This window comes from Tachyglossus aculeatus, chromosome X1 (genome assembly GCF_015852505.1).
Source record: "Tachyglossus aculeatus isolate mTacAcu1 chromosome X1, mTacAcu1.pri, whole genome shotgun sequence".
Lineage (NCBI taxonomy): Eukaryota > Metazoa > Chordata > Mammalia > Monotremata > Tachyglossidae > Tachyglossus > Tachyglossus aculeatus.
The window spans coordinates 3982798-3988821 of NC_052101.1; positions in this window are offsets into that span (position 1 = coordinate 3982798).

The window sequence follows — 6024 nt, forward strand, 5'->3', positions numbered from 1 at the left end:
CCCATTTTACAGGTGAGGTAACTGAGGCACAGAGAAGTGAAGTGACTTGAACAAGGTCACCCAGCAGACAAGCGACTGGGATTAGAACCCATGACCTTCTAGCTCCCAGGCCTGAGCTCTAGTCACCATGCTATTGACAACTTGACACCTGTCCAAATGTTTTGTTTTGTTGTCTGCCTCCCCCTTCTAGACTGTGAGCCCGTTGTTGGGTAGGGACCGTCTCTATATGTTGCCGACTTGTACTTCCCAAGCGCTTAATACAGTGCTCTGCGCACAGTAAGTGCTCAAAAAATACGATTGAATGAATAAATGAATGAATGAATGAATGAATGAATGAATGAATGAATGAATGAGAATGGGCCAAGAGTGCACCTTCTCAGTTCAGCCTCATCCAGCCAACACAGCGGAACCAGCACAGCCCTGTCAGGAAGCATGGTTCACTCCAGCCAGTAAAAATAATAATAATAATTGTGCGTATTTATTACTCTATTTCATTATTTATTTTATTTGTACATATTTATTCTATTTATTTCATTTTGTTAATATGTTTTGTTTTGTTCTCTGTCTCCCCCTTCTAGACTGTGAGCCCGCTGTTGGGTAGGGACCGTCTCTATATGTTGCCAACTTGGACTTCCCAAGCACTTAGTACAGTGCTCTGCACACAGTAAGCGCTCGATAAACGTGATTGAATGAATGAATGAATAATGATGGCATTTGTTAAGCACTTACAATGTGCTAAGCACTGTTCTAAACGCTGAGGTAGTTACAAGGTCAACAGGTTGTCCCACATGGGGCTCATGGTCTTAATCCCCATTTTACAGATGGGGGAACTAAGGTTCAGAAAAGTGAAGTGACTTGCCCAAAGTCACACAGCTGACAAATGGCGGAGTCGGAATTCGAACTTGGGACCTCTGTCTCCCAAGCCCGGGCTCGTTCCACTGAGCCACGTACAGACCAGTCTAGGCTGTACACCCTAGCTCAGCCAGCCCAGCACAGCACAGCGAGTAATAATAATGATGGTATTTGTTATGCACTTACTATGTGCCAAGCACTGTTCTAAGCACTGGAGGAGATACAAGGTGATCAGGTTGTCCCACGTGGGGCTCACAGTCTTCATCCCCATTTGACAGATGAGGGAACTGAGGCACAGAGAAGTTAAGTGGCTTGCCCAAAGTCACACAGCTGACAGGTGGCGGAGCGGGATTAGAACCCACGTCCTGTGACTCCCAAGCCCGGGATCTTTCCCCGAGCCACGCTGCTTCTCAATCTCAGTACAGTCCAGCCTAGCCAACCCAGTCCAGCCCAGCAGGTCAGCCTGGTCTAGAAATCAGGGTCCAGCCCAGCCAGGGTGGGCCAGTCCAACCAGGGTAGTCCATTCATTCGTTCATTCATTCAATTGTATTTACTGAGCATTTACTGTGTGCAGAGCACTGTACTAAGTGCTTGGGAAGGACAAGTCGGCAACATAGAGAGGTGGTCCCTACCCGACAGCGGGCTCACAGTCTAGAAGGGGGAGACAGAGAACAAAACAAAACATATTAACAAAATAAAATAAATAGAATAAATATGTACAAGTAAAATAGAGTAATAAATATGTACAAACATATATATATATATATATATACATTCATTCATTTAATCGTATTTATTGAGCGCTTACTGTTTGCAGAGCACTGTACTAAGTGTTTGGGAAGTATAAATTGGCAACATATAGAGACGGTCCAACAGCAGGCTCACAGTCTAGAAGGGGGAGACAGACAACAAAATAAAACATATTAACAAAATAAAATAAATAGAATAAATATGTACAAGTAAAATAAATAGAGTAATATGTACAAACATATATACATATATATGTGTGTGTATATATATATTCCAATCAATCAATCAATCAATCGTATTTATTGAGCGCTTACTGTGTGCAGAGCACTGTACTAAGTGCTTGGGAAGTACAAGTTGGCAACATACAGAGACAGTACCTACCCTACAGTGGGCTCACAGTCTAAAAGCAGATGGGGCTATTCCAGATGGGGCTCACAGTCTGAGGGAGAAAAGAGAATAGGTATTTAATCCCCATTTTGCAAATGAGGGAATTGAAGCTCAGAGAAGTTAAATGACTAACTCAAGATCACACAACAGACAAGTGGCAGATCCGGGATTAGAACCCACCACCTCTGACTCCCAAGCCCGGGCTCTTGCGACTAAGCCATGCTGCTTGACGCAGAGTAAGCGCTTAGTAAATCCCATAAAAATGATTACAATAATAATAACAAGGGTGATACCCTGCTTTATATTTTTTTAAGGATTCGTAGATCTTTTGCCATTTTAAGTAAAAATTACAGTGCTAGCTGTTAAGCGCTTAGTCTGTGTTAAGCACTGTACTAAACTTTGGGAAGGATTCAAAATAGTCAGACACGGTCCCTATTCCAGATGGGGATCACAGTCTGAGGGATAAAAGAGAATAGTATTCAATACCCATTTTGCAGATGAGGGAACTGAAGCGCAGAGAAGTTAAATGACTTACTCAAGATCACACAACAGACAAGTGGCAGATCCGGGATTAGAACCCACCACCTCTGACTCCCAAGCCCGGGCTCTTGTGACTAAGCCATGCTGCTTGACGCAGAGTAAGCGCTTAGTAAATCCCATAAAAATGATTACAATAATAATAACAAGGGTGATACCCTGCTTTATATTTTTTTAAGGATTCGTAGATCTTTTGCCATTTTAAGTAAAAATTACAGTGCTAGCTGTTAAGCGCTTAGTCTGTGTTAAGCACTGTACTAAACTTTGGGAAGGATTCAAAATAGTCAGACACGGTCCCTATTCCAGATGGGGATCACAGTCTGAGGGATAAAAGAGAATAGTATTCAATACCCATTTTGCAGATGAGGGAACTGAAGCGCAGAGAAGTTAAATGACTTACTCAAGATCACACAACAGACAAGTGGCAGATCCGGGATTAGAACCCACCACCTCTGACTCCCAAGCCCGGGCTCTTGCGACTAAACCATGCTGCTGGATGTAGAGTAAGCGCTTAGTAAATCCCATAAAAATGGTTACAATATTAATAACAAGGGTGATACCCTGCTTTATATTTTCTTAAGGATTCGTAGATCTTTTGCCATTTTAAGTAAAAATTACAGGGCTCTCTGTTAAGCGCTTAGTCCATGTTAAGCACTGTACTAAGCTTTGGGAAGGATTCAAAATAGTCAGACACGGTCTCTATTCCAGATGGGGCTCACAGTCTGAGGGATAAAAGGGAATAGTATTCAATCCCCATTTTGCAAATGAGGGAATTGAAGCGCAGAGAAGTTAAATGACTTACTCGAGATCACACAACAGACCGGGATTTGGGCCCTGGACCCCAAACTCCCAGGTTCACGTTCTTCCCACTGAACCTCAGTGCTTCTCGACGGAATAATTGAGTCTCCTGAAGAGACAATCGGACCGGTGTTTGGCCCAAGGAACTCCATAGTTAAGAGGGTCACAGCCTTCTCTCCTGACCCTGACCAAGGTAATTCCCAAGTCCGAGACCTTGTTAAGGCACTCAACAGCTGTACAAACAAATCTGCCCATTTGAAGGCCGATCCTTCCCAAGAAAGGTCAAGGCCCATACTGATACCATTACCTCCCCACACTGCCTTTGATTTTATCGTCCGTGAGATTTTTCCCACTTAGGATCACAGATTGCAATAATTTAGGTTGAAAGGCTGTGACTCGACCCTTTCACTTCCAGAAAGACTCTCCGAAACTTATATGACCAACAGTTTCTCATCACGGTTAAAGGTGTATGGTCGTATTGATATCAGGTGGTGATTTTACCGGTATGTTGACAACTACAAGCTTGTACGAGGTTATAGACCGGGAGACATGAAAACATGATAAACTCACTTTCTCAGTCCTTCATAAATGGGGCTCGTTTCATTTTAAACCACTAACTTACGCAGGGTGGCCGATTGTTTTCACCCGGTGAAATCGCACCCCGCAATTTGACGGCAGGTTCAAGATCCTTCCACCCTGAAATAGCCTCGGCATTAATTTCAAGGATGCCAAAAATGTGGGTTTCCAACATTCGACAAAGAAATGACCCATTAATCTATCGAAGTATTTACTTTATTAAACCTGACATGATGGATTCAGCTCACCTCCTCCAGGAGGCCTTCCCAGACTGAGCCCCTTCCTTCCTCTCCTCCTCGTCCCCCTCTCCATCCCCCCCATCTTACCTCCTTCCTTTCCCCACAGCACCTGCATATATGTATATATGTTTGTACATATTTATTACTGTATTTATTTATTTTACTTGTACATATCTATTCTATTTATTTTATTTTGTTAGTATGTTTGGTTTTGTTCTCTGTCTCCCCCTTTTAGACTGTGAGCCCACTGTTGGGTAGGGACTGTCTCTATATGTTGCCAATTTGTACTTCCCAAGCGCTTACTACAGTGCTCTGCACATAGTAAGCACTCAATAAATACGATTGATGATGATGATGATGATTGGAGTTGCTGAAAAGAGTATCAGCTTTCACTGGGCAGGACAAGGGGAATTATGAGAACTGAAAGTCTTCTAGACTGTGAGCGCACTGTTGGGTAGGGGCTGTCTCTATATGTTGCCAACTTGTACTTCCCAAGCGCTTAGTACAGTGCTCTGCACACAGTAAGCGTTCAATAAATACAATTGATTGATTGATTGAAAGTCAATGGACTAAATTCTGAGAACCTTACGCCTAGGCTATCTGAAGGAGATAGCCCCTTCTAGACTGTGAGCGCACTGTTGGGTAGGGACCGTCTCCATATGTTGCCAACTTGTACTTCCCAAGCGCTTAGTCCAGTGCTCTGCACACAATAAGCGCTCAATAAATACGATTGAATGAATGAACGAATGAGACCCTGCCGATATCTGCTCCGTTTGCTCCTGAGCAGGAGTCTAGAGGAATGTTTGATTTGATTAATGAAGCAGCGTGGCTCTAATGGAGCAGCATGGCTCAGTGGAAAGAGCACAGGCTTGGGAGTCAGAGGTCATGGGTTCGAATCCCGTCTCAGCCACTTATCAGCTGTGTGACCTTGGGCAAGCCACTTTACTTCTCTGTGCCTCAGTTCCCTCATCTGTAAAACGGGGATGAAGACTGTGAGCCCCACGTGGAACAACCTGATCACCTTGTATCCCCCCAGCGCTTAGAACAGTGCTTTGCACATAGTAAGTGCTTAACAAATACCATCATTATTATTATTATCATAATGTGTAACTGTTTTAGAGAAGCAGCATGGCTCAGTGGAAAGAGCCCGGTCTTTAGAGTCAGAGGTCGTGGGTTCAAATCCTGGCTCCGCCAACTGTCAGCTGTGTGACTTTGGGCGAGTCACTTAACTTCTCTGGGTGCCTCAGTTACCTCATCTGTAAAATGGGGATTAAGACTGTGAGTCCCCCGTGGGACAACCTGATCACCTTGCAACCTCCCCAGTGCTTAGAACAGTGCTTTGCACATAGTAAGCGCTTAATAAATGCCATCATTATCATTATTATTATTATTGCTTGACTGCAGTACTTTTGACATGAACACAGCACAGAAACGGTTAAGAGTCAGCACTGTCATTGGGAATTCAAGTGCGAACGTTCCCAAAATAACAATAATAATAATGACATTTGTTAAGCACTTAGTATGTGCCAAGCACCATTCTAAGCGCTACTGGGGATGGATACAAGGTAATCAGGTTGTCCCACGTGGGGCTCACAGTCTTAATCCCCATTTTGCAGATGAGGGAACTGAGGTACAGAGAACTTAGGTGACTTGGCCACACACACCTGACAAGCGGCAGAGCCGGGATTAGAACCCATGACCTCTGACTCCCAAGCCCGGGCTCTTTCCAACGAGCCACGCTAAGGCAGTATGGGCAAGAACAGGACACTAAACCAGGGATTGTGGAGCCCCGGATATTAATCCCGGGATCTACCTCCAACCTGTGGCATGAATATGGGAAATATTGAATGAGGAATTGTAATAGTTATAGAATCTGTTAAGTGCT